At 39.6% G+C, this 5,990-nt stretch overlaps 1 pseudogene; it reads right to left on the minus strand.

The window, feature by feature from the left end:
• Nucleotides 1-1,330: 1,330 nt before the first annotated feature.
• Nucleotides 1,331-5,615, minus strand: LOC145721725 (actin, cytoplasmic 2 pseudogene; annotated as a pseudogene).
• Between the last annotated feature and the right edge of the window lie 375 nt (nucleotides 5,616-5,990).

Consider the following 5,990-nt stretch of genomic DNA (forward strand, 5'->3'; position numbering starts at 1 on the left):
CAGATGTCAGCGATTAAGGAAGGATTCAAGGAGAAAAAGATATGTAAGCCAAGTCAAGACACAAAAGATGAGAATGAGTTACCAATTAAAGAGGAGTAGGAATAATAGTCCAGGCAAAAGAAATAAACTGTGTTACATTCCAGAAACACAAGAGAGCATGGCATAATCAAGGAAAAGAAATTCTGGGACACCTGGGTGGCTCAGGTGGTTAAGTGTCTACCTTCGGCTAAGGTCATGATCTCAGGGTCCTGGGATTGAGCCCCACGTCAGCCTCCCTGCTAGGCAGGGAGTCTGCTTCTTCCTCTCCCTTTGCCTCTCCCCACCGCTCAGGCTCTTTCTCTCTCAAATAAATAAATGAAATCTTTAAAAAAATAAATAAAATTTTAAAAAGAAATAAATTCTTCTAGCAAGAAGAGGCTAATGAGATCTGTAGGCACATGTCTTCAAGGGTATGTTTGTGTGTATGTGTATGTGTGTATATGGATAGATAGATGGGCAGACGGATGGTGTATAGATATAGATGATAAAGATTAGATATCTCCATATTGTGATCATTAATTTTACAAGTCAACTTGATTGGGCTAAGGAATGTCCAGTTGGCTGATGAAAATATTATTTCTGGGTGTGTCTCTGAGGGTGTTAATGAAAGAAATCAGCATTTGAATCATTAGACTGAGTAAGGCACATGGCCCTTACCAGTGCAGGGGGGCATAATGCAAATTGTTGAGGGCCTGAATAGAACAAAAACATGCAAACAGGACAAATTCATTCTTTCACCTTGAGCTGAGACATTGATCTTCTCCTGTACTGATTCATCAGTGCTCCTGGTTCTTGGGCTTATGGATTCAGAGACTTAGACTATCAGTCCTCTGATTCTCATGCCTTTACACATAGCCTGAATTATACCATTTCCTGGTTCTCCAGCTTACAGACAGCAGTTACTGGGACTTCTGGGCCTCCAAAACCACATCAGCCAATTGCTATAATAAATCTCTTCCTATGTATCTCTCTGCCTCATTCTCATTGGTTTTGCTTCTTTGGAGAACCATGACTAATACACACATTTTTATATTAGAGATTTAAGCAGGAAAGTAACACTGATTGAATTTGTATTTTAGAAAGATCATTCTGGTTGAGCACAATGAATAAATTTAAAGAGAGTAACACTGGAGGCAGAAAAATCAGACAGAAAGTTGCTACAGTAATCCACTTGAAAAACACAGTAACCTGGACCAGGACAATAGTGGGAAAGACAGAAAAAAGTAAATGGAACAGTAAAAAAAAAAAAAAAATGTAGCAGGGAGAATCAACAAGACTTGACCAGCCAGATGTGGGAAGATAAAGGAGATGGAGGAGTCAAGGATGACACCCAATTTTTTTGCCTGAGCAACTGTTTGAAAGTGTTACCATTCATTGAAATGTGGAAGATTAAGAAGTTCTGGAGAGAAAGGACAAGTGTACTTGTGATTTTCATAAGTCTGAGACACCTGTTCAAGGAGAGTAATAATAGACTACACTAGAGATGCAGATTTGGGAGTCATCAGCATACTGCAGGTAAGATCAGTGAGGGAAAATGTACTAAGAAAGAAGAAAATAGGGCCCCCAAAAAAGCTCTCAGGGATAATCAATCAGTAAATGGCTAAATTAACTATTATACAACTCTGTAGAAAATATGCAAGTCCTAAAACTATAATTAGAAAAAATGCTTAATAGTATTCTGTTGGATACCTCATGTCCTCAAGTTTCTTATGAAAGTGGAAGGTTGGAACAAGAAGCAAGGGAGGCTATCTGCTGATTTTTTTTTTCCAGTTTACTATATAGCATTTTATTTTCCTCACACAATGACACATTGCTGGGAGCCTAATGTTTGTTTTCAGATGACAGTAGAAAACCAAAATTTGTTGTCATCTCTTAAAGAATTGTGCATAAAAACTTTACATAAATTAAAAGGATGAATAAATTTATAGGTGTAAATGCAAACTGTTTTCCAACTCAAGGCAGTAACAACCCACAGTGTTCTGAAATGGGTCCTAAGGCTCAGACCTTCTTAAAGCTGTCAGATCAACAAGACATAAAAATGTCAACTGATTCAAAAATCTTGCCAGCCTCTAGAGAAATCCTGGAATAGGCAGCTCTTACACATTAATACCCTACACAGATCAAGAATCTTATGGAGGATGCTCATCAAACCAATGGATTTCTCGTCCATAAACATGTTTTTACCTTAGCCATGAAGTGACTGAGCCTCATGTACAAGGGGTTTAAATCAAAGGTATGTACAGGATAATAAACACATACCAAGGGAAAAGTTAGTTTGAATACAAGGTCAAAATCAGCAACAATTCTACCATCCAGTGCTGACACCAAATACAAGCTTCAAGGACAAATTTCTTTTCAAAGGCTTATTCCAGTTTATGAGGCCAGCATGAGGTATATACATTTGCCAGGGCAAATTTATACTTAGGAATTAACTCATGCAGCAAATGCTACATATCTGCTTGCAGGGCATTTAGAAACATCTGAGGTGGGCAATGGAGGGGCCCAACTCATCATACTCCTGCTTGCTGATCCACACCTGCTGAAAGGTAGACAGTGAGGCCAGGATGGAGCCCCTACAGGAGAAGCAATGACCTTGATCTTCATCATGCTGAGCTCCAGCATTGTGATCCCTTTCTGCATTCTATCCGAGATGGCTGGGTGCATGGTAGTCCCACCAGATGGCACTCTGTTAGAGTAGAGGTCCTTTCAGATGTCAATATCATACTTCATGATGGACTTCAAGAGGGTCTCCTGGATAACACAGTATTCCATACCCAGAAAGGAGAGCTGGGAGAGCACCTCGGGGCAGGATTACCACTCCTTGCCCATGGTGATCACCTGACTGTCAGGCAGCTCACAGCTCTTCTCCAGGGAAGACGACAACACTGCAGTGGCCATCTCCTACTCTAAGTGCAGGGTGACCTAGCAGAGCTTCTCGGTGATGTCACACATGAGTTCCCACTCAACTGTGGTGGTGAAGCTATAATCACTCTCTGTATCTTCATGAGGTAGTCCATCAGGTCCCAGCCAGCCAGGTCCAGACACAGGATGGCATGGGGCAGGGAGTACCCCATACAGATGGGCACAGTGTGGGTGACCCTGTCCCCAGAGTCCATGACAATACCAGTGGTGCAGCCAGAGGCATATAGGGACAGCACAACCTGGATGGCCAGATACATAGCGGGAATGTTGAAGGTCTTGAACATGATGAGTCATCTTCTCCTGGTTGGCCTTAGGGAGCAGGGGGGCCTCAGTCAGCAGCATAGAGGACTCCTTGGGGCCATGCACAGTTCATTATAGAAGGTGTGGTACCAGATCTTCTCCATGTCCTCCTTGTTGTTGATGATGCTGGGCTTGATACAGTACTTGAGGATCAGGATGTCCTGCTTGCTCTGGGCCTTGGTGCCCACATAGGAGTCTTTTGGCCTATGCCCACCATGATGCCCTGGGGTCCAGGGGGCATCTGACAATGAATGGGAACATGGCCAGGAGAGGGGAGTCATCATCCCCAGCAAAGCCCACCTTGCACATACCAGAGCCATCATCAATGATGAGTGCAGAAATCTCCTCTTCCAGTGTGACAGGTGGAGGTGGCAGCAGTGGGCATGAAAAATGAGTGGCAGGAAGACACCGAGCATGGGCCAACTGCTGTGACTGAGACCCCTGATTGTTTTTAATGTGTGAGCATCTCAGATCTTTTCCAATTGATACTGCTAGAGATTAAGAGTGCCATTTCCCTCCCTTCTTTTAACTCAATACCGCCCTAAATTACTGCATCCCTCCCCCACTACCACCATACCTATTAATCTTTGAGGTGGCTTCCATGACAATGGTGACATACTGAAAAGGAAAGCCAAACACACCACTATCCCAAGATGTATAATACATTAAAATTAAGATACCAAAATACAGTTTAAAAGCTACAAAGGAAACTACTAGTAAAACCATATAGCCAACAAAATTACTGGGGGGGGGGGCGGTAATAAACATGAGCTGAATTCCTCATCTTTCTTAGCACAGCATCAACAGAAACTTCCAGAACCTGAGAAATCAAGTGTTAGAGATGGAGATATAAGCATCTTACAACTACCAGAGTAACTAAAAAGAGAAATGAGAAATGGCCAAAGATGAATTTTTTCTAATGAATGGGCCTGTAGAAAGAGGGGACTGGGGGTGGAGAAGCTTTCGTTTATTATGTAGACTGTATCTTCTAGAGTAGTTTTAGGTTTGCAGCAAAGCTGAGTGAAAAGTAGGAGCAGTTCCATCTACACCCTGTTTCCACTTCATGCACATACAGCATCCGTGCACCAGAGTGATACATCTGTAACAACAGATGAACCAACACAGACGTATCATTATCCCCTGAAGTCCATGGTTTACATGAGAGTTCACTCTTGGTGTTTTACATTCTATGGGTTTGAACAAATGTATAAAGATACATATCTACCATTATAATATCATACAGAATAGTTTCTTCACTGCCCTAAAAATTTTCTATGCTCTGCCTATTCACCTGTCCTCCCACTTCTATCTCTGGCAACCACTGATCTTTTTACTATCGCCACAGTTTTACCTTTTCTAGAATGTCATGTTGCTGGAATCATCAAGTATATAGCCTTTTCAGATTGGCTTCTTTCACTCAGTTAAGTGTTCAGGGTTCCTATGTTTCTTTTCATAGCTTGATAACTCATTTACTTTTAGTGTTGAATAACATTCCATTGTTTGTATATACCACAATTTGATTATCAGTCCACCTACTGAAGGTGAATTCACCTACTGTTTGCTTCCAAGTTTAAGCTATTATAAATAAAGCTATGATAAATATCCATGTGCAGAGTTTTGTGTACATAAGTTTTCAACTCCTTTGGGTAATACCAAGGAGCACAAGTCCTGGATCAGACAGTAAGAGTCTGTCTAGTTTTGTAAGAATATGACAAATTGTCTTCCAAAGTGGCTGTACCATTCTGTATTTCCAACAGCAAAGAATAAGAGTCCCTGATGCTCTACATCCTCACCAGGATTCGGTATTGTCGGTGTTTGGGATTTTTGCCATCCTAATAGTGGTATCACACTGTTTTAATTTACAATTCCCTAATAACATATTATGTCACACATCTTTTCATCTACTTATCTGTCAGCTATATATCTTCTTTGGTAAGGTGTCTATTCAGATTTTTTGCCCATTTTTCAGCCAGATTCTTCATTCTCTTATTGCTGAATTTTAAAAGTTCTTTGAATATTTTGAATTTAACACTCCTTTATCATAGATGTCCTTTGCAAATATTTCCTCCCAGTCTGTGGCTTGTCTTCTCATTCTCTTGACAGTATCTTTTAAAAGAAAAAAGTTTTTAATTTTAATGTGGTCCAAATTATCAGTTATTTCTTTAATGGACTGTACCTTTGGTGCTGTATTTAAAAAGTCATTGCCAAGCCTGAGGTCATCTAGATTTTCTCTTATGTCATCTCCCAGAAGTTTTATAGTTTTGCATTTATATGTAGGCCCATTTTGAGTTCATTTTTATGAAGGTAAAATAATGCTTTTAATTTTTATTTTGAACCCTTTGGTACTATTTTATTATTGTTCCCAATTTTATATTTTACTTTTAGAAAAATGTGGGTTTTTTTTTCATTATTACCCATGAACCTGATGATTCAACTTCTAAGCAATTATCCTAAGAAGATAATCATAGGTTTGGAGAGAGCTGTTCACCCAACACAATTTATGGTAGTGAGATATTAGAAACAATGTAGGTATTAAAAAACTGCAAGGATGGTTAGATAATTATACTCAAATAATAGAATGCTTTTATAAAGCTATTTAAAATTGTATTTTTAAATAATTTTTACTTTCCTGAGAGGGATTATGCCAAATGCTATCATTAGAATATGGAATGTGGATTATTTATGTTCATTCTTTATATGGTTTTATATAATATGTATTAGTTTTATAT

Source organism: Leptonychotes weddellii, chromosome 1 (assembly GCF_054177405.1).
Source record: "Leptonychotes weddellii isolate Sample4059 chromosome 1, ASM5417740v2, whole genome shotgun sequence".
Taxonomy (NCBI): Eukaryota; Metazoa; Chordata; class Mammalia; order Carnivora; family Phocidae; genus Leptonychotes; species Leptonychotes weddellii.